This window comes from Callithrix jacchus, chromosome 6 (genome assembly GCF_049354715.1).
Source record: "Callithrix jacchus isolate 240 chromosome 6, calJac240_pri, whole genome shotgun sequence".
Classification (NCBI taxonomy): domain Eukaryota; kingdom Metazoa; phylum Chordata; class Mammalia; order Primates; family Cebidae; genus Callithrix; species Callithrix jacchus.
The window spans coordinates 17,017,209-17,040,474 of record NC_133507.1 but is presented as its reverse complement, the minus strand read 5'-3'; the positions used below and the strand labels follow the sequence as shown (position 1 = coordinate 17,040,474).

General features: G+C 42.1%; 1 long non-coding RNA gene across 4 annotated transcripts in view; it reads left to right on the top strand.

Moving 5' to 3' along the window:
• Nucleotides 1–23,266, top strand: part of LOC144582969 (uncharacterized) — a 512,920-nt gene that overhangs the window by 36,305 nt on the left and 453,349 nt on the right. For all 4 annotated transcript variants that reach the window (XR_013536636.1, XR_013536637.1, XR_013536634.1 and 1 more), the window contains 2 exons: nucleotides 16,344–16,391; nucleotides 20,071–20,208. This is a non-coding gene — a long non-coding RNA (uncharacterized LOC144582969). The remainder of the gene's footprint in view (nucleotides 1–16,343; nucleotides 16,392–20,070; nucleotides 20,209–23,266) is intronic.

Here is a 23,266-nt window from a genome sequence, read left to right as displayed (position 1 = left end):
CTCAGTCAAGCTGCTCATGTGTCTAGCAGGAGCCAGTCTGCTCATTTGAAGATATGATGTTCTTTTTCTGCAAATGGACCTCATTTATATATATATATAAATGGTTTTTTTTTTCTTATTTATTATTACCTGGTTTACACTTTGGATTTCTCTTGCCTTGTCTTGAGAGTGAACCACACTCTGCTTTGCCTACCATGGCCCAAGATCAAAGGTGGGTATTTCTTAAGATAAATGAGTGAGGTTATAAATGAAATCTGAACCCAGGGGGTGGCAGAGTAGGAGGAGCAAAGTCAGCTAATTCATCAACGCTCTTTTATTAAGCACTTGTTTTGTGCACAGCACCATGTGAAGACAGAAGGAGCATGAACCAGAGTGCCTGCCTCCAATTGCCTTTTTTTTTTTTTTTGAGATGAAGTCTCACTCTGTCACCAGGCAGTGGCGTGATCTCAGTTCCCTGCAACCTCTGTTTCCCAGGTTCAAGGAATTCTCCCTGTCTCAGCCTCCCGAGTAGCTTTTGAGAAAGATAATGTCAGTGAGTACAAGGATAACCTCAGAAGGCAGGGATCATGCTGATCTTGTTCATGATTTATATGTCCAGTGGCTTGATTAATGCATAATGTTTAAAAAAGTTGTTATTTGAATGTGAAAAATAATGAGGACAAGTAGTATTCAGGAAAAAGAGTAGGTTTGGGATCACAGAGCATGCAGAGAAAGAGCATATGCCAAGAGCACAGCTGTCCCTGGGTCTGCTGTCTTGTCTTCGTCCCTGCTTTTCTCTGCCTACCAGATCCACCCAGTACTTTAAGGCTTTTTCTCCAAGTTATCTCCCACGATCTTGAAGCCAAAGGAGATCTCCCACTCCTTGGCTGCAATAATATTTTATTTTTGTTAGTAATGAGGCATTTATAAGACATCATATATTTCAATGGAGGCAAGTAGGAAGAAATGAGCTAGACTTTTTTGGAAAATATCTGATTTAATTTTTAAGATAATCCCAGGAGAAAAGTACTATCACTATCTTCTTTTTACAGCAGTGGATTCAGGCACAGGCAGGTTAAGAAATTCACCAAAGCAACCAGGGCTGCTAAGAGGTGGTAGGATACTCAGGCCTGTTGGGCTCCATCCCCTCTCACGTTCACCAAGTCATGCTGTTTCCTTTCCTCCTCTCTTCTGTCCTCCCATCCCAGATCCTTCCTCTAGAATGCACTTGGTTGACTCACATCTATCACTTGAAGACTTTACACTTGTGGAGGGCAATGGGCTGGCATGTCTTGTTCTATGTTCACTACATTGCACAAGATACTCTAGCTTGTCTTTGACAAACAAAGACAACCACATTTCCACTGTCTGCGCCTTTGCCCTGATTGAATGCCTTCCCTGCTTCTATAGTCCAAATGAGGCCCACGATTCTCCCCTTTCTGCCAAACTCCCTGGCCTCAGCTGGGAAGCCAGTTGAATAGGGAATGGCCAGGACTTGACACTGGGGCTTGTGTATGATGAACCATACTCCATATAATGCTTAAAGTGGATACGGTGAGGCCAGCGTTATTTGCATCTGAAAATTCCAAATTCAAACCCAGCACATATTTAGTAAACCATAAGCAGAAAGGTAGTCCTCAAAGATTAAAAGAGAGGGAGAGGACAAGGAAAATGAAAGAGAAAATACTGTTATTTCCTGGTAAGGCGGGAGTGTGACAAAGAGGACTAAGAAATAAGGCTACATCAGAAGGCCCTTCAAGGACAGTTCGGTACCCAGGTCTACGTTCCCTGGGCTCCCACTGTTGGTGGGAAACTGATACGGGTTTGCTGTGATTCCCACACCCGGTCTATCTGGCCCGCCTCATATCCAGGATGTGTAATTATGCACAGGCTCTCCACATTTGAAAGGTGGCCTGTCTGTGGTCACAGGTTAGATAGCATCATCTGGCACCAGTGGAGTTAAAATGCCAAGTCTTGGCACCCTTGGGGATGTGCTCAGACAGTGCAGCTCTAAGTACAGAATGCGACTTGCTCTGTCAAGGACAAGAAGAGGTGACCCAGTAATTCTGATCTGGGTGGAAACCACATTCTCTAATGCTATCCTCACACAGACTCAGTGGGCCTCCAAGATGGCCGGCCAGTTCTTCTGATGTCTGCTCAGTTCATTTTCACTTTTGCTTTAATTTTTACCTTTGTCACTTGGGTTTCTGTTTGATTTCTCAAAGCAGTCTCTCTTCACCCGGCAGTTGACTTGGTCCCCTGATTACAAGAGCCCTTCTGTGACCCTCTGGCCCTATTTTCTTGTTGCACTTCAGCTCCTGACCCCAGATGATGACCTCAGCCTCAGACTTTGTATTTTGGGAAGGAATATCCTTGACCAAAGCCAGTCGTCCTGTCCCAGTCCAGTTGTTACCCCTTTATTTAGAGCATTTTTCTTTTCTTTTCTTATTTTTAAAATGTATTTAACTTTAGTACTGTATCTGGCATTTTCCCCCGTGTTATCCCTCCCTACCCACCCCCTCCGTTTTTCTAATTAGTCACTCCTGGGTGCCTACATCATACCTTTGTGAGCCAGGCCATACCCCCTGCCAGCCCTGTCCAAAGCCAAGTTCACCTTTAAACTTTTTTGCTTGGGTCATCAAGAAATAGACCTTCTGTGTATTTCAAATATCTAAGACAAGTTTGCAGAGATGCCTCTGGGCTCCTTTTGAGTGATGATTTATGCATGGTGAGTAGAAAAGCATGCTGTTTTATTCCTTTTAAAACTTAGTAATGATCTGGGGAACAACAGTACATCTATATCTGTACCTGTTCCTTTCTCTGTACCTGTGTCTCTTTCTCTATCTAAATCTGTATATCTACAACTATATTTGAATGTATAGAAATACAATCATGTGAATTTAGTAGTCCCGTAGAGCTTTGTCCATTATTTATGTTTGACCTAGTAGATTTTGACAGTTATTTGCAATGCAAAGATGCCAACTTGCATCATGGCCTTCAAGAAATATATATGTAAATATAGGCCAATCCCTTCAAATGAAATAAAAATATATGGTGTTTGTCTTTGTGCTAAGGAGATGCACATATTCAAATCATGTCAGGATAATACCCACTGGGAAAATGAGACTCTCAAGAAATGACCTAGAGTGAGTCCCTCAAACTCTCAGAGCCTCAGTTTCCTCATCAGAACAAAAGGAAAAACTTAGACCAGATGATCTTTGAGAGCAGGCCAACTCCTAGGATACAGAAGTTTTTGATATTTGACTGTCATTTAATGAATAGTTTTTACTCAAAATCTGGTCTTACAGAATCTTTTTATAAAACTACAATGGCACGCAGAAGAACAGAATACTCCTGGGTCTGGGTTGTATCTCAGTCAAGGTATAGTTAGGAAACCGACCCTGGGCAGCTCAGCAGGGATGGTTTAATACAAGGAACCCATTGCAAATGTTGGAAGCAAAGTGAAGCCAAACGGGACAGATGAGAAACTCAGAGGCTGGCAGTCGCCGAAAGCCAGTATCATCCTTCGGTTGTAGGGATAAAGGAGGAGATCATTTTGTCAAAGCACAAAATCCAAAATCCAGGGCTCCTAGGAGGAGATGGGACAAGGGAGGGAGGAACATGCTAATGACATCTGGAACCACCGCTCCTTCCAGTAGTGTTGCTCGCAGCAGAAAGAGAGTGAGCGAGCACAGGGCAGAAATAGCTTGCCTTGCTTTTACCCCTCTTTCTCCAAACAATCTCAGAAACCAAAGGCAGCCAGAGGGCGAGGGTGTCTGGGATCCGCTGTTTGCAGCAGTCACAGCCTGCAATCAAAGCAGGTGAAGGAAGAGCAGGGAAGGATGTAAGGGCAAGCAAGCAGCTGGCTGGCCCGTGCAGGCTGGGAAATACTCTCAAGCCTTTATAAGCCCCATCCTAGCATGGCTTTCCTAGCAAGGGGACTCAGAGGTGGAAAGACGTTTCTTAGACCTTTTCACCCTCTATCACCTAACATTTGGATTGATGCGGTGAGCAGCTTCCGGGTTCTCAGTTGTAACAAGTCTGGTTATAGGGCCAAAGAAACAAACCTGGAAGTGTGAGGCTTCCGATTAGTAACTATAGTTGCTGAGCACCTGCCGTGTGCCAAGTAGTTTACATGCCATAGCGCCTTCTATCCTCTGGCTACCCTCCTTGGAAGACACAAGTACCTGAAAATAAGGTAAGTTAGATGGAGCAATGTGCCCAAGGTCCACAGCTGGATGTGTAGGGGCTGGATGGAACCCAACTCAGGGAGTTTTGACTTTAAAGCTCTTTCTCAAAGAGAGGCAAGGTCAAGTCAGTCAGAGCTCACCATTCTATAAGGAATGGCATTTTGATTTCTGGAAGCAACTGCGTTGAAATGCCAGGAAGCAGCAGCAACAGCAAACACTCAGGGAGGGAGTAACCACCAGGCCTCAAACCTTCCGAGAAGCGTCGGCCTGGAGGGGAGCACCCCTCCCTGCCAGCCCCTCCCATTCAGGGGGCTTCCGGCTTCTTATTCTTCCTGGCAGCTTGTTGGGATCATGCGCTTCTTGGCCCCTATCACCAGATTTCTTTATTTACAGAATCACACTTGGCTGGTAAATGTGCTTGGGGAAAATAGGATAATACAGATGCTATTTGGAAGAAATTGCTGAGTAAGGCCATTAGAGCCAAGAGTAAAAATGAGCTGGGGAGATAAGTGGATTGTTTTTCACCCTCTGAAGAGAAGGAAGGCCGGTGGCAATGACAGTGAAAAGCTGGAACGCAAGTGGCAGAAGGTGAAGGTGGGGAAAGACGGGATGGGAATGGAAAAAAGCTGAGTGATACAAAACAAGGAGATGAGTTCCAGTAGCTGATGGTCTGGGAAATAAATGCAAGAAGCAAGACGGCAGGTGTCTGGAATGCAGAGAGCCCAGGGCACATGGCGCAGGTATGCTTCACACTGAAAGAAAACGTTGTTGGGATGAGGACCTAGGGGTTATATACTGGTGTGGACATGGAGCGAGCATCCAGGAATATTCAGGGGTACATAGGAAACAACCAGGAATTCGAGCAGGATTCAACACTTTGTGCTATGGTTTGAATGTGTCCCTCACAGTTTATGTTTTGGAACCTTAATCCCAAATGCCACAGCATTGGAACATGGGACCTAAGAAGAGGTAATTAGCTCAAGAGAGCCCTGCCCTCACATATGGGTTAATGTTCTTATCTCAGCAGTGGGTTAGTCATTGGGAGAATGGGCTTGTTAGGAAAATGAGTTTGGCTGCATCTCTCTCGCTCTCTCTCTCACCCTCTCCTGCGCTTCCATTCTCCACTGTGGGTTGACACAGCACGAAGGCCCTTGCCAGATATGGATATCTTAATATTGGGCATCCTAGCCTCCAGAACTGAAAGAAACACTTTCTCTTTCTTTGTTTCTTTCTTTCCTTCTTTCCTTCCTTCCTTCATTCTTCCCTCCCTCCCTCCCTTCATCTCTCCTCCCCTTCCTCCCTCCTTCCCTCCCTCCTTTGCTTTCTTCTTTCCTTCATCTTTTAAGATAGGGTCTCACTCTGTTGCCCAAGCTGGAGTAAAATGGTGTGATCACAGCTCACTGCAGCCTTGACCTCCCAGGCTCATGTCATCCTCCTGACTCAGCATTCCAGATAGCTGGGACTGTAGGTGCACATCATCATACCTGGATGTTTCTTTTAATAGAGCCAGGGTTTTGCCATTTTGCCCAGTCAAGTCTTGAACTTCTGAGCTCAAGTGATCCACCCACCTTGGTGTCCTAAAGTGCTGGGATTACAAGTATGAACCACCACACCAATCCAATTCAATTTGTTTTCTTTATAGATTACTCCGTCTGTAGTATTCTCATATAGCAACACAAAATGAGTGAAGACAAGTCGGATCCCCATTAGCAGGTCACCCGTCTTCCTGAACCTCAGATTCCTGTTTTAATTGATTAAAGATGTTAATAATATTTCTTATTGCATATGGCAGGGGTGAAGATAAGTGAGGTAACTGAAATGATAGTGCTTTACTGATTGGTAATAACTATGCAAGGATTGTTTCTCGTATGTCTATCACATGTCCTAAAATTTCTTCTTTTAAAGGTTCAGGGTGGGAGGTGGTGACGTACTGTCCCATTCTAGTCAGAGTGGATAGAACTCGGAGAGTTCTGTGACTTTCAAGCTCTTTCTCAAATAGAGGCAAGGCCGAGTCAGGCAGAGCTCACCGTTCTATAAGGAATGGCGTTTTGATTTCTGGTAGCAACAGCTTTGAAACTGTTTCTTTCCCTACTTTCACAAGAGTTGTGGCTAAGTGAGGATGTGTGAAGGGCTGCCCACCATGCAGTGGAAGGACTAGTGGCAACTGGAGGCAAAGGGACAAAGGGCATGAAGGACGTCATGTGGTAGACATGGGTCAGGGTGGAGAGATTGACAGGATTAAGCCACCTGTGAAGCGACACAGGGCAATATTAGGACCGATGTTCAGATATTTCAGAAAGGCATATTTCAGGCATGTTTCAGTATCAAAGGAAGACCTATTAATAATTTGAGTAGCCCAAACATTAGATGGGCTACTTTGTGAAGTAGTGAGTTCCCCGCCATCAGAGGTGTTCAAACTGAGGCTGGGTATTTTAGAATAGATACCTGTCTATAGTACTGGGTTGTACTGGATGGTCTGGGAGACCTCTCATAACCCTAACTTACAGTGACTGTTTTTTTCGCTCTACTCAAATGTGACTCACTTCTCAGTAAGGATATACCTTGTTGGTAAGAAATGATCAGGGCGAGGAGGGCACCAGGATCACAAAGAGGGACCAATTCTCTCTTTAAAAGCAGCCCATAGCTTCACAAGAGGCAAAGTTAACAACAGCGATACCCCTGGCTGCTGGGAGTCATGCTGGTAGATTTCCCAGCTCTGTCAGACAACACTCCCCTGAGCAGATGACTTTTATCACAGATCATCCTGTTATATATCCTGGAGGATAAAGTGAGACAGGTAATAAGATTCCAATTTAGCAAGCGGGGTAATCAGGAATCAGAAAGATGATCACTACAAATTGCAGAGTTGGGCTGGTTGGAATCTGAAGATCTCAGTTCTTACAAATCTCTCATTTTACAGATGGGGACACTGAGACCCAGGAAAACAGAACCATTTGCCCCATTTCACTTTATGATTGGTATCAAGGTCAGGGCTGGGTCATTCTTTGGTCCTGTGTCACGTGGTATCTCCCAGTTCATTATTGAGGAGTTGGAGGAAGGGGCCGATACTCTCTCATTGAGACAGTCAGATCAGAGAAACAGTGGACCTTCTTTTCTGACCTGCTGTCCCATCCTGAGCCTTTGAGGAAAGTGTTTCAAGTAAATGGAGAATTTCTGGAGTCCAGCAGAGTTTAAGGTCTGGTAGAGAAGCAGCTACAGATGACCAGCTGACCACCAGCCCTTCTTTTCTTCACGCTGCAACAGGATAGAAAAGCCACGATATAGCCAGGCATGATGGCTCACACCTGTAATCCTAGCACTTTGGGAAGCCGAGGTGGGCTGGAGTTCGAGACCAGCCTGACCAATATGGTGAAACCCCATCTCTACTAAAAATACAAAAATTAGCTGAGTGTGGTGGTGGACATCTATAGTCCCAGCTACTCTGGAGGCTGAGACACGAGGATTGCTTGAACCCAGGATGCAGAGGTTGCAGTGGACCAAGTTCATGCCATTGCACTCCAGCCTGGGGGACAGGGTGAGATTCCATCAAAAAAAAGAAAAGTTACAATACATGCCCTCTGGCTATGGGTGATCACTGGAGCAGCAAAAGTTAGTGGATTCACCAGCAGCAGCAGCAATAGCGGCGGCGGGTTTGGGTTATCTGTCATGCTACACAGAGTTATCACTGTAATTATATCAAGAACAAGTTTTCTGTTTTAAAGAGGAGCTGGAGTACAAGAAGCGCCTCCCACCAAAACCACAGGTGCATTGGTGGCACCTACTGCTGCTGCTGGTGCCTGGCATCTTGGCACACGCTGGCTCTGCTGGACCTCAGCTGGACAGAATGGGCAAGGAGGCCTCCACCCTGAAGGCCCTGGGTCTTAGGTGATGAGTCAGACTTTCTTTAGTCATTTTCCAGAATTGTCACTTTCCTGCCTGACTGGAATGAGAGAGAGACAAAAATAGAGACTGAGAAAGGCAGGAAAGTTTGAGGAAGGGGTAACATATATGTTCCAGAGGAATTGGCAAGATGGCAAAGCCCAGAAACCCTCAAGACAAGGCAGTATTTAGATATTGAGACTGTGATATGAAGGAGAGAAGATATTATTCTCCACATATTTTATATTGATATCTATATATTATCATTTTCCCCCCAGAATGAGTCAATAATAGCAGCAAGATGAGGAAGATGAACTGGGTCTTGAATTAGCTGGCTCATGGCATTATAGGGAAATATACAGGGAAGCACAGGAAGGTGGGAATGGAGTGGGAGAATCCTCCCTGCTACTTCTGGGTGTGCCTATGAGAGGCCATGCAGAGAGAGAAGGTGGAAGGGGACAGGGTGGAGAGAATGTTGAAGACACATTGTCTACTTCCTTGAAAGCACTAAGTACAGCTAAAAACAGCCAGCCCTGGGTTATGAGTTAGGAGACCTGGGATCGAGCCTGACCTCTATCACTAACTCACTGATTACCTCGTCCCGAGCTTAAACTCTTTAAGTCCTGGTTTATTCATTTACACAGCAATGTGATTCAGTATTCATATCTATGTTATAAGGGAATTGTGAAGATTAAAATATATGCAACATTTTTCTCAGATTACATACATAGCACATATATATATATATATATATATATATATATATATATATATATATTTTTTTTTTTTTTTTTGAGATGAAGTTTCACTCTTGTTACCCAGGCTGGAGTGCAATGGCGCGATCTCGGCTCACTGCAACCTCTGCCTCCCGGGTTCAGGCAATTCTCCTGCCTCAGCCTCCTGAGTAGCTGGGATTACAGGTACGCACCACCATGCCCAGCTAATTTTTTTGTATTTTTAGTAGAGATGGGGTTTCACCATGTTGACCAGGATGGTCTCGACCTCTTGACCTCGTGATCCACCCGCCTCGGCCTCCCAAAGTGCTGGGATTACAGGCATGAGCCACCGCGCCCTGCCATAGCTTATATGCTTTATAAATATTGTAAACATATAAAACTGTGCTATTATCTAAGCTTTTTTTTCCACTAAGGCATCAGCAGCAGCAGCAGTGCCAGGTGCCACCAAAACACCTGTTGTTTTGGTGGGAGGTGCCCTTTTATGCTCAAGCTCCTTTTTCGAATAGAAATCTTGTTGAATGCAGTTTTATGTAGGAAGCTTCAACATTTATTAAGGGCACTACATGAGCAGATCATTATGTTTACTTAAGTAAAACACACCTGTTGAGAAAAACCAGGTCCTCTCTGTAAGATGCTTAACATTTGTTGGCGAGGGGGAGAGATATAGATACAGTCACAGCTAATCATGATCCTGGGTGGCCGGTGACACAATAGTGACATAGACAAAAAGCAATGAGAATTGAGAAAGAGCTGAATCCCAACTGGTGGGATGAGAAAAAGCTTAATGGATAGCATTAAAACTGGCTTTGAACTAACTTTGAAAGTTAGGTGAGAAGCACTGGACTTGTAAAGAATTGCTAGAAGTGGGTGTAATCTCAGCGCTTTGGGAGGTTGAGGTGGGTGGATCACCTGAGGTCAGGAGTTCAAGACCAGCTTGGCCAGCTTGGCAAAACCCCATCTCTTCTAACAAAATACAAAAAATCTGGGCACAGTGGCTCATATCTGTAATCCCAGATGCTCAGGAGACTGAGGCAAGAGAATCACTTGAACCCGGCAGGCGGAGGTTATGGGAAAAAAAGGAATTGCTGGAAGTGGGAAGTGTAGGTATCATAACCAGGGAGCAGGAAAAGTGCATCTTAATTGCAGACTTTCAGCTTGGCATCTTCCTGGGCTGCTGAAAGAAGGGAAGCACTGTTTCTGGATCTCTGCCTCTCACATCGGTGGCAGCTCCTCCCTATTCCTCCCATCCTGGATTCATGCCTGATGGGCACTCTCACTAGCTTGAGACAATTAGGGTGTTGGAGACCCGACCCTTGTAAATGGGATTCCAACCGGGTCCCCAAAATCTGGGTTTGTATCCTGCTTCTCTCTTTTGCAGATGGCTGACCCTGAGCCTCAGTTTCCCTTTCTGCCACAAATATGTCACAGCATTTGTTGTAATGATTAAATTAGATCAAACACAAGCACACATTTTAAAATGTTCCATGAAATGTTACTTCCCTCTCTCGTATTCTGCAGATTCTTTATTGGAGGTAGAGGAATTAAAAGGGAAAAAAAATCTTCCTTTTATTTTAATTGACAGGATCAAAAACAAGGATGTAAGAAACTCTCGTAGAATGACCCGAACCAGCCGTGAAGCTGGGCTCTGGTATTATTGGGAAGGTACCCAGGAGTTGTCTTTATTGCTCGCTTAGGAGTTTGTTTTTTCTTTGCTCTATGCTGGAAGTTATATCTCTTGACTTACAGAGGAGTCCTTTAAAAAGTACAATTACTGGCAAAATTAATTTTGAGCAGTTGAACTTCTTGCTGAGGACAATACAAATGGGGAGGTAGTTATTTTTTCCTCTTGTGATGTTTTGGGGGCAATTTACAAGGATGAACATTTTATTTAAAAAAGGAAGCTATGACTTTTATCTCATCCGCAAACTCTGCGTAGGTAGCAAAAAGTAGCTCCAGTTTGATGTGCAAACGCTGCAGCTACCGTACTCTAGAATTCTATGCACATTAAGCTCATCTCATGAAATTGCCTTCCCAGCTCAGAAACAGAGAATAAAGAAGATCCCGAACTGGCTCCTGGAACACATCCAAGATATTTCAAATATTTCATATGACATAATATGAGCGGGTGTTTTATTCCCCCAGGGCTTGGAAGAGGGAAATTCCTAACCACATAATTATATTCTGACCTCCTGAAATTTACCCTAGCCCTGCATTTCACAGGGATAATGCTATGCTTTCCCTTCTGACTGGAGGCCTTGTGCTATTAAGGAAAGAGACTTCTTATTTTGTCCACCTACCCCTGGCTAAAGTGGCTGCTTTCTGCCCTAACGATGTCAGTGTTTTGTATTGTGTGAGGATTTAAGACATCTGCTATGTCTGATGCTAAGTGACTTTGAACTTAGCAAATTGCATTGTAGCAAATCGACAACACCCTGGTGACATCAAAGCAAACTTGCATGCCTGAAAGAGGCTGGGAACTGGGGCTCAATGAACATGTCCACAGTGCAACCTGTCCAGGTCTGAACAGTTTCAATGTCTAAGGTCAAGTTCCAACAGGTCTGGGAAAAGGGAGAGGTAGAATCCAGCTAAATCAAGGGTTAGCTGTGCTTGCATTTGGCTGAATGCATCTTGTTCTTAAAATAATTGCCCAGTTAGATTGGAACTGTTTTTTATGTTTGGTTTTGTTTACAATTGTAGTGTTTCTCAAGGAGAGCTTTCAAAAGAGCATTTATGTCTGTAACCACATCTTTGACCAAACTGGCTAATCACCCAATTAAAACGTGCATTTCAAAAATAGGTGAAGTTAAACATAGATTGTTTGTGTTACTATGATGGATTGTTTCTGCGAATAATGCTGGTGACCTCCTTTAAACAAACTTATTCTTTCCAGGTCATAAAAGATTTCCCAGAATCAGAAGAAGCACAGATAAGTTGGGCTCAATCTGTGGCTCTTTGGTCCACAGGTGATTCAATACTAGAGACATTTTAATTTTTAAAAGACAGTCTCTCTGATGTTACTCTTAAGTTGTTTGCAACATGTTCATAAATAAAAAGTATTTTAAGAATAAATTTGTACTAGTAGATTGAGCCTCTAATGTACCTTATTTCTATTCCTTCTCTTTCTTCTCCAGTAAAATTCCTTTCAATAAAGATAACCAGGCTGGACGTGGCGGCTCACGCCTGTAATCCCAGCACTCTGGGAGGCCGGGGTGGGTGGATCACGAGGTCAAGAGATCAAGACCATCCTGGTCAACATGGTGAAACCCTGTCTCTACTAAAAATACAAAAAATTAGCTGGGCATGGTGGTGTGTGCCTGTAATCCCAGCTACTCAGGAGGCAGAGGCAGGAGAATTGCCTGAACCAGGGAGGCGGAGGTTGCGGTGAGCCGAGATCACGCCATTGCACTCCAGCCTTGGTAACAAGAGCAAAACTCCGTCTCAAAAAAAAAAAAAAAAGAAGAAGGAGAAGATAACCGTCACATTCAATTGAAAGCCTATCCATTCATACTTTTTTTCCTCTGGGACTACAGGTGCCTGCAACCATACCCAGGTTATTTTTGTTTTAATTTTTGGTAGAGATAGGGTTTGGCCATATTGCTCAGGCTAGTCTTGAACTCCTGGACTCAAGGGATCTGCCTGCTTTGGTCTCCCAAAGTGCTGGGACTACAGGCTTGAGCCACTGCGCCAGACCCATCTGAACTTCTTAACAGGCTTATAAATATTACATCTGTTGTTTGTGTATGTGTTGGTTTTTCACCTATACCTATTCTACGACTTTTTTCACTTAGTGATATAATTTTAAGAAATCATTCCATGAAGAAACATATCCTGTTTGAAAAACTCTACATTGGGTTCCATGGTATAAATGTACCATAGTGTACCAAGTCATTTTCTTATTGGTGGACACCTGTGATGCTTTAAACTATTTCCTATTATAATCATACAACAAAAATCCTTGAATGTGTCATTTTGCATCTGTGACAAGTAGTTTTCTAGGCTAGGTACCTAGAAGTGAAATTTCTGGGTTGAAGGATATGCATATTTTAAATTTTAATAGAAACTGCCAAACTCATCTCTAAAAATGTACCAGTTTACACTCCCGTCAGCAGTATTTAAGAACCTGTTTCTGTACACCTGAGCCGATGTTTGCTATTAATATTATTTTACTATTTTATAAACTGAGGAATGAAAGCGGTATCTCATTCTTTTAATTTGCCTTTTAATTGGGTTACTAATTGAGCAATTTTGCATTCCTCGTGATCTCTTTGATTATGCCTATAATGTGAGATGAGGGCTGGCGGTGGTGGCTCACACCTGAAATCCCAACATTTTGGGGACCAAGGCGGGCAGATCACTTGAGGACAGGAGTTCAAGACCAGCCTGGCCAACATGTCGAAATCCCATTTCTATTAAAAATACAAAAATGAGCTGGGGTGGCATGTGCCTGTGATTCCAGCTATTCAGGAGGCTGAGACTGAAACCTGGGTGGCAGAGGTTGCAGTGAGTTGAGATGGAGCCACTGCACTCTAGCTTGGGTGACAGAGCATTATTTTAAAATAAAATAAACATTATTTTAAAATAATGTTTATGCATTGCTCTTTGGATTCTTAATTTTTCTGTATTATTTAATGACTTCTGAGGCAAACCTGGAAATTTTCTAGCCAAAATCGATTCTCCTGTTCTTGCCTACCACAGTCTTTTATAGAGTAGATGATGACAATGTCACCAGGTAAGGGACTATTCATCATTTATTTAAATGTTCCTTTTTATCTTTAATATTTTCTTATTGGTTTTCAAGAGCTATTATGTGTTAATGTCTTTTTCTTATTCAATTAGCCTTTTTTAAATTCAATTTGTTGCAAATATTTCTCTCTAGTTGTTCACATATGTTTTTATTTGGTCTACTATTATTTTAGGTGTATGCAAATTTGCATTTTTATATAGTTACTTTATTAGTGTTTTCTTTGCAGTTTCCTCTATTGCTTTTTTTTACAAAATGTTTTTCACACTCAGACAGCTTTAAATATTTATCTGTATTTTCTGCTAATTGGGTTTACATTTCATTCTTTAACTGGAATTTATTTTTTTATTTATTTAATTATTTTTTAATTGTACTTTAGGTTCTGGGGTACATGTGCAGATCATGCAGGAAATATGAATATGGGACAAGAAGTGACAGCGTGGGCCAGGCACAGTGGCTCAGCATAGTCATATACATGGCAATGTCATTTGCTGCCTCCATCCCCCAGTCACCTGTATCTGACATTTCTCCCCATGTTATACCTCCCCAACCTCCCCACCCCACACTATCCCTCCCCTAACCCCTACCATCTGGTCTTTGGTGTTCTGGTCTTTGGCATTTTCATCCTTTATGAAAGGATGGCATTTCTTCCCATCTTCATGGATTTATCTAACTGTGGTCTTTGTAGTTGGTGACTTTTGGATGGGGTCTCTGAGTGGATGTCCTTTTTGTTGATGTTGAAGCTATTTCTTTCTGTTTTTAAATTTTCCTTCCAACAGTCAGGCCTGTTTGCTGCAGGACTGCTGGAGCACCCTCCAGACCCTGCTTGCCTGGAGATCACCCGCAGGGGCTGCAGAACAGTAAGGGTTGCTGCCAGTTTCTTCTTCTGTTATCTTCATCCCAGAAGGATACCTGACAGAGGTCAGCCTGAGCTCTCCTTTATGAGGTGTCTCTTTGGATATACGGGGGTCAGGGAGCTGCTTGAGGAGATAGTGTGTCCCTTATCAGAGCTCAAGTGCTGTGCTGGGAGCTCTGTTGTTCTGTTCAGAGCTGCTGGGCAGGTATGTTTAAGTCTGCTGCAGTGGAACTCATAACTGCCTCTTTTCCCAGGTGCTCTGTCCTGGGAAGGTGGGGCTTTATTTATAAGTTTCTGTCATGCTGCTGCCTTTTTTCAGAGATGTCCTGCCCAGCAAGGAGGTAGTCTAGTCACAGTCTGCCATTAGAGGCATTGATGAGCTGCTGCAGGCTCTGCCCAACTCCTGTGTAAACTTCCTTGTGGTTTTGTTTACAAAGGTACAATTAGAACTGCCAGGGTAATGGCAGTCTGCCTTGGTAATGGTGGACTGCCTCGGTAATGACGGGCTGCCTAGGTAATGGCAGACTGCCTCGGTAATGGCGGACTACTTCGGTAATGGCTACTGCCTCGGTAGTGGTGTACTGCCTCGGTAATGATGAACACCCTTCCCCGCACTGAGCTGGACCTTCCTGGGTCTAGCTGTGCTTACTGTGTAACTCTGAATCCAGAGCATTTCAGATTGCTGGTCTTTGTGGGGGATGGACCCCCCAAGCCAGATCACCTGGCTCCCTGTTTCAGCCCCCTCTTTTCAGTTGAATGGGCAGCTGTGTCTCCCAGGTGTTCCAGGCACCAGTTGAAGTGGCCACACAGATTTGTGTGAGTTTTTGTGTGGAAACCTACAGCACTGGCTGAAACAGCCATGCTGGAATCTTGTGGTGCTTTTCAGCCCGGGAATCTCCTGGTCTGGGGGCAGTACAAACTCGCTTGGAAATGCGGCGATCACTTAGCCTCTGAGTTGTTGTCGCTGGGAACTGCACTCCAGAGCTGCTCCTATTTGGCCATCTTGGATCTCCAGTTGGAATTTATTTTGATATGCATGTATACTAACGTTTTCATTTGTTTTACGAATGGTTTAACATTTTTGCAACATCTTTTCTTACTAATAAAACTCTTCCACATTGCCCTGTGGTGTCCCGTCTAACAATTAGTAATTTATTGCTTATTTGTGGAATATCCATTCAGTTTCACTAGGCTGCTTTTTGTTTCTTTGGCCAATATGATATTTATTAAATGATCGCAACTTTATAAGATAACTTAGTCTCTGTAAAGGTAAGTGAATGCTTCATTAATCTTGTCTCCTAAATATAGCTGTATTTCTTGAATGTTTATTTCTAGAAGAACTTTAGAATATTTGGCTAATATTCAAAATATTTAAATAGAATTTTTATCTAGATTGTATTATTCGTATGCCTTTTATAAAATGCTAACATGTTGGAGAAATTTAGTCTTCCCAACCGGAAACATTATTTACTCAAATCTTTTTATCTTCAGTTTTGTAGTGTACCTTATGGAGAGTCCTTGCATGTAGTTTTAGGGCTTTTTGTAGGTAGTTGATATTTTCTGCTTATTTCTGTAAATGTAATTTTAATTCCACTTTGTCTTTTAAATGGTTATTGCTGGCATATAGTAAATCTAATTTTTTTTCACATTTTCACATTTTTTTTGCATTGCATATGGCCATTCACTGAACTCTAATAAATTATAAGAGCTTTTAAATTGATTCTCTAGTGATTGCTGGGATATAATTAGATTTCAAATCTGACTATCATTTAACTTGTTACAGTTTTATCAATTACTCGTGAACTGTATATCTGAATTTCTTTCGTACTACCCTACAGTAATGGGGGGTGGGGCCTGAGAAAGGATCCTTGATGAAGCCCTCACCTAGTAGGAAAGGCTATAAGTAAGTCTTGAAAGAAGGTTAAAATATTGCCAAGATGAACAGCTTGCGTTCATTTCAGGTGGAAGAAACATGCAAAAACACGAAAGCATGAAAAACGGCAGATATGGTAAGGGGACTGGAAGTGGTTTGGTGTGGCCGGATGTAGGGCGGATGAATCAAATCCCGGTTGCGAGCTACATGCTCTCCTCTAGGTTGCCTGCTCTTTTCACTCCGCTCCCCTCTCCTACCATTTCTCAGCAGACCATCTATGACCCGGTGACACCGTGCCACTTGCCATTCCTTGTCTTTCCTGCTCACATTCATGCTGCAAACTCCTACTCGCCCTTCAATGTGCTGCTCAGTAGTTTTCCAGGCCCCCGATGCTAAAGGAAGCAATGATTAGTACCAAAGCAACGCAGTTTTCTATGACATGTATGTCTTTCTCTCCCATCCTAACCAGGGTGCAAAAACGGAGTCTTTCTTATCTAACTTCAGCCTCTAGCCAATTGGCACATTCAAGGCAGACAGAAATTGAATTTAAGCATTTACAGTTGAGAAGAATATTCCAGTTGCCTATTACTATTATTTTATTTATTTTTTTTTTTTGAGATGGAGTTTCGCTCTTGTTACCCAGGCTGGAATGTAGTGGTATGATCTCGGCTCACTGCAACCTCCACCTCCCAGGTTCAAGCGTTCTCCTACCTCAGGCTCCCAAGTAGCTGGGATTAAAGGTGCCCATCACCATGCCCAGCTAATTTTTATATTTTTTAGTGAGATGGGGTTTCACCATGTTGCCCAGGCTGGTCTTGAACTCCTGACCTGAGGTGATCTGCCCATCTCAGACTCCCAAAGGGCTGGGATTACAGGTGTGAGCCACCAGACCTGGCCCCCAGTTGCCTATTCTATACATGTGGTATTTCCTTCCTAGGTTTAGTTATCCTGAGTGAAACCTACCATGCTTTGCGATTTTTTGTTATTCTTCCATAGACTTCTTATCTGATTCATGTTGTTTTTAGCATCGTTCTTTGCTTTTTTCATGTTGGCTTCTGAACTATTGGTTCTGGCCCATAAGGAAGAATGAGCCAGAGCATTATTTATTATTTTTCTAGCATGAGAGAGACCAAATTCATGCAGTAGAAAAGCCAGATGGGGCCCAGCGCGGTGGCTCACACCTGTAATCCCAGCACTTTGGGAGGCCAAGGCGGGTGGATCACGAGGTCAAGAGGTCGAGACCATCCTGGTTAACATGGTGAAACCCCATCTCTACTAAAAATACAAAAAAATTAGCTGGGCATGGTGGCGCGTACCTGTAATCCCAGCTACTTGGGAGGCTGAGGCAGGAGAATTGCCTGAACCCAGGAGGTGGAGGTTGTGGTGAGCTGAAATCGCGCCACTGCACTCCAGCCTGGGTAACAAGAGTGAAACTCCGTCTCAAAATAAAAGAAAAGCCAGATAGGAAAATCTAATAAAATGTCTGCCCCCAGCAGAGAGGGCAACTGGTTATATTCTCCTAGGAAAACTTACGCTTGTTTGTTTTTACCTTTTGCTTTTTTGAAGGAGTTCAACTTTGTTCAAGTTACAGAAGTGAAAGGCTACCTGTGACATAGAAATAGATATCTTATTGAGAATTTCTTAATTAGGAAAGTTTCTAATCAGCTACTCTTAACACAGTCACTTTAAATACATTATCACATCTGCAGCCTTTGGGGAAAACAGAGATTTCACCTTTTTGCTAAATGGAGACTTAGCACTATCCACATTTTAAGATGATCATTGGCATTAGAGGTGTGTCAAGATACAATAATGCGGGTTGGTTTCAAATGGATAAATTAAATGATTTTCATCTTTATCTAGTGCTAAGAAACAGTTGGGTAGAATATTGGATTGAGGCTGACATCTGTTATGGAGTTCAACCAGAGGAAGCTGGCTTGAAGTTGATGTTGGTTAATTCTCCCTCTTGGAAGGCCAGACCGGCTGGAGAGGTTGCTCGCTGGCTCAGCGGACTGCCATGAGAGATGGATGGGGCAAGGCTGCAACATGAGGTGACCAAATGCAGATGAACTGCAGAGGCCAAGTACAGAATCACCGAGGACCACAGAGGCCCACGGAGGACCACTGAGGGCTAAACCAGAGAATCATATCTGCAGCCAACACCCAGGCGAAATATCAGGAATAGAGCTGGGCTGAGGAGCATGGTGCAGGTGACCCATAAGGGACCAGGGCTTCTCCTGTGACTGATTCCAGGGCCCCCAACTTCCTCTTGATGACCATAGGCAAAGTCACGCTTTGGATAGAAAGATACTACCTGGTGCCTGGGCAGATTGATGGAAATGTTCTTAATTCTTCACCAGGCCCTTGATGAAGATATTAAATCACATTGACCCTATAGACCCGCCCCATGGGGCATTATGCTATTTAAACTAGATGACACGTACTTCAGTTCACTGCACTTGGATGAGTGTTTACTCAGCTGCTTAACATTAAATTAAATGAGAAAAATAAAAGGCAAGAAGCAAGTAATGTAGAATCAGTTTTTACCTATTTATGCTGAGTTTTATCAAACATAATCACTTAGATTCCACTACCAAGGGCTGGTTATTAGCCACAAATTTGAAAATTGAGGCTAGGTCGTCCTATGATCATAGCAAAAGTGCTTACTGTTAATTTGACAGAGAAGAGAGAAAAGCTACAAGAGGAAGACACATGTTTCTACAAAGTACCCCAGGGATGTGGAGAAGAAACAAGAAGTTTGGGACTTCAAAAGCTGTGATGACATCATTTTATGACTTCGCATGTCATTTATTAATAGCAATGAGACTAGTTAACATTTACCAGATGCTTATTCTATGCCAGCCACTCTTTCCAGGACTTTGGACATGTAGACTCCGTGAATCTTCACAAAATTGCTGGGAGTCAGTTACTGTTATTCCATTTTATAGGTAAAGAAATTGAGGAGCAGAGAAGTTAAGAAACTTCTCCTAGGCTACAAGCTGATAAATGACAGAGCCAAAATCAGACTCAGTGTAAAAGCATTTTATACATTCTCTTATTTAAATATCACATTAGAAGGTTGGTATTAATATCCTCATTTTATACACTCAGAAATCAAAGTTCCGAGATGTGATGCAAATTACTGGAGGTCACATGGCCAATAAGAGCCAGGAGTCAAAATTGCACTGTGTTTCCCCCTAATGTGGTGCATGGAAGACACCCCACTGTCATTTCTGTTGTATTCTGGCCAAAAATACATAACTTAAATCCAAGTATGAGGAGACAATCAAACCAGTCCTCACTGAGTGACGTTAAGCAAAATGACTGGACTGGACTCGACAGCGTCCATGTCATGAAAGGCAAGCAGAGCTGGGGAATTAAAGAGACTAGAGATACACATCAGTCGCAATGTTGATTGTGCACTTTGCGTATTAAGGTACTTCATCTACAAAGGACACTATTAGGGCAATTGGGGAGATTTGAATACTAATAATTTTTTAGACAACTGCATTGTGTGTTATGCTTCCCCGAGTGCAATAGTTGTATTGTGATTTTATAAGGGAATGTCCTTGTTCTTTAAAGATAGCCTGCCAAAGTATTTAGGAGTTGAATGTGGTGATGCCTCTAACTACCTCTCCAATGGGTTAGTTAAAAAAAGAAAAGTGCGTGTGTGTGTGTGTGTGTGTGTGTGTCTATATGTATGTTTGTGTGGTGAGAGAGAGAAGAAATTTTAATAATTGATGAATTTTGTTGAAAGATACATGTGTTTTCTGTACTATTCCTGCAACCTTTCAGTATGTTTGTTTTTTTCACAGTTGAAAAGTTGGTGGAAAATACCTCTGTCTGGATGACTCCTCTGCTTCACTTCTTCACCTTCACTCTAAGCTGCACAAGGTCCACTCTGGAGATTTGAACCACGAGTAACAAGACAGATTGCTAGTCCTCTAGCTATAGTGAGTACCACTTAATAGTTACTGCATATTCAATCAGCAAATATTTTACTGGGCACTTACTTTGTACCGGGTATACCCTCTGGGCCCTAAGGATAAATAATGATTAAACAAAGTCCCTGACCTTGTGGAGTTGGGGAAATTAGTGTAGAGGACTGAAAATAGTTAAATGAGGAAAGGCTTACTGTAACTTCAGCCGCAGATGAGCTAGGACATAGCTCAGAGAATGATGGGGAAGAAGGTAGGGCTATTTAGATAAGTGATCAAGGAAGGCATCTCTGGTGAGGTGATGCTTGGGCTGAAATTCGAATAAGTGGAGGGAGCAAGTCCATGGCAGATATGGAAGAAGTGTGTCCTATGCCAGGGAAGAGCAAGTGCACGGCCCCCCAGTGAGCCATTCTGGAGCCACCCAAGCACTTCATATATGTTTTAACATCACTGTAACCTTTCCCCACTTTTGTTTTATTTTGTTTTTGTTTATTTTTCAAAATGTGCAATATGCTTTAGCAAGGTACTCTTAGAAAGAACATAAAATAACATTTTTCCTTAAGGTGCAATCTTTGCTTTTCGGAAAATGTAGACAAGGGAATATATATACTGTTGAAAGATATTTAGGTATAAGAAATGTCACATTTCATTCCTTTTAAAAAGTAAATATAACAGGTTCTTTCTCCATATTCCAAGTTCAAAAAGAAATACAGTTCTACTCACTGTCCTTGGGTTTACTCTTATATGCTGGTTTCTACAGGAGTTTGAGGATTCACACAGCACAGGCCACTTGGGGAAGTGGCTGCCTTTGGGTCATCTGCTGAAATGCTCTAACTTTAGACTTGCTCCCCACAACCTTTCTTGTCCATATTAGTTTCGAAAAGCACTTCATACTAATTTGGTCAGTTATGTTTATTACCAACAATTTTTTTTTTTGTTTTTTTAGAGACAGAGTCTTGATCTGTCACCCAGGCTGGAGTGCAATGGCATGATCTTGGCTCACTGGAAATTCCACCTCCTGGGTTCAAGCCATTCTCCTGCCTCAGCCTCCCAAGTAGCTGGGATTACAGGTGCCCACCAGCATACCTGGCTAATTTTTGTTTGTTTGTATTTTTAGTAGGGATGGGGTTTCACCATGTTGGCCAGGCTGGTCTCGAACTCCTGATCTCAGGTGATCAATGGGCCTCGGCTTCCTATAGTGCTGAGATTACAGGCATGAGCCACCATGCTCGACCTCATTTGATTTTTGATGGTAGCTTTTGATAACCTACTTTCAATATTTTAATAATAACCTATGCAATTTTCCTAAAGTTATAGTTTTATTACTAATTAAATCTTATATTTATTTAAAACTAATGTTGATATAGGACATAAATCTAATTTTATTTTACTTAAAATTGTTGACAATAAATAAGGATAAATGTAAAACAAATTAGAATTTTTATAGTACAGTTTGCTTGGTCATGAATGCCATATTCACAACAAAATCTTGTACATATAAGGAGAATTTGTGGTATAATGATTTGTGTTTAAGGACTTTAAGGCCTCTTCAAGGAAATAATCCTGAATGGACTATTAATAAGACACAAATAGCATTTCATGAAAACAAAGTAATAAAGTCAATGCACTAAGTAAATAGATAATCAGTGACAGTTTGCACTATTAACAGGTAATAGAAAACAGGCAATTTTCTTTTATTCTCTTGTGTTGTTCAGAAACTCTTCAGAATCTCCTGTCTTCATCCATTCCTGCTGCTAACATGAAATATCATAAACAGGATTGCTTAAAAGGAACAGAAATTTACTTGTAGCAGAAACAGATCTGGAGGCTGGGAAGTCCAAGATCAAAGTGCTGGCAATTTCAGTTTCTGGTCGGAGTCTGATTTTTGGCACAGACTGTGACTTCTTGCTGTGTCCTCACATGGTGGAAGGGGCAAGACAGCTCTCTGGAGCCTCTTTTATAAGACCATTAACCCCATCCGAAAGGGTTCCACCCTCATGATCTAATCGCCTCTCTCAAAGGCCCACCTCCTCATATGCAATTACGTTTCAACATAGGAATTTTGGGGAGGCACAGATATTTGGATCATAGCACCTCCATTCTTTGCAAATGTAATAAGGTGCTTAGCATTTTAAAAAACAATTTTTAGATATTATGTAGAATAAGGAACATTATTTCATGTGTTTGACCTATACCCAAACTTTCAAAATTTTTTTTGCTTAAAATTTATTTTATTCTTACAGATACTGTAATACATATTCCATGGAGATCAATATGAACTACAAACATTTAATAATAAGGAAGCAGTTTATATTGCCACCATTTAGAGATACCTAATGTTATTCAGTTTCATTCACACCCTTCTGTTTTTTTTCCTTGTAGGCATATTCACAGTTTTACCAAAACTTGTTTGTTTTATATATTGTTTGGTAGTCTTTTATTTAACCTAACTCCATAATACATTGTGACATCCTCCCATGTTATTAGATGTGATTTTCCTATATATATTCCAGTGCATTTCAATTTGGTAACTCAGAATGACTTGTAACTTTTATGTACTCAAACCGCAATTCTCATTAATGTGTAAAAAGTACATAGAATTAAAATCGCATGTACTAGAATTATGCATAATAAGATTTTGCAATAGGAGAGCATGTATTTGTAATAATGGAAATGAGTAGATACTAAGTAGATAAAGAAACATTGCTAAGGTCTATGTACTTCCTGTTGAGAAAACTGCCCAGTGATTTATCTGTACATAAATGGAAAGCATGCGGGTTTGTGCAGGTGTGCATGTGTGTGTGTTTGTAAATAACTGCCTTTTAAGAATCTGCCTTCAGCCTAGGTTTTCTGTAAATGAAAATGGAGGGAAAAAAAGCAGCAAAGAAAAGCAATTCTGGAAGAGCAGCAGGAATAATTTGATATGAAAAATAAGGCTCCTTAGAAATGGAAATCAAAAAGAGTTGACTGAGTTTGAAGAAGAGAAGGCTCAAGGGCAGATTTAGGGGTTCCTGAAAGGCTTGTATTTCACCTACACAGAGAAGAATAATGTGTAATTTAAATTGCAGCAACA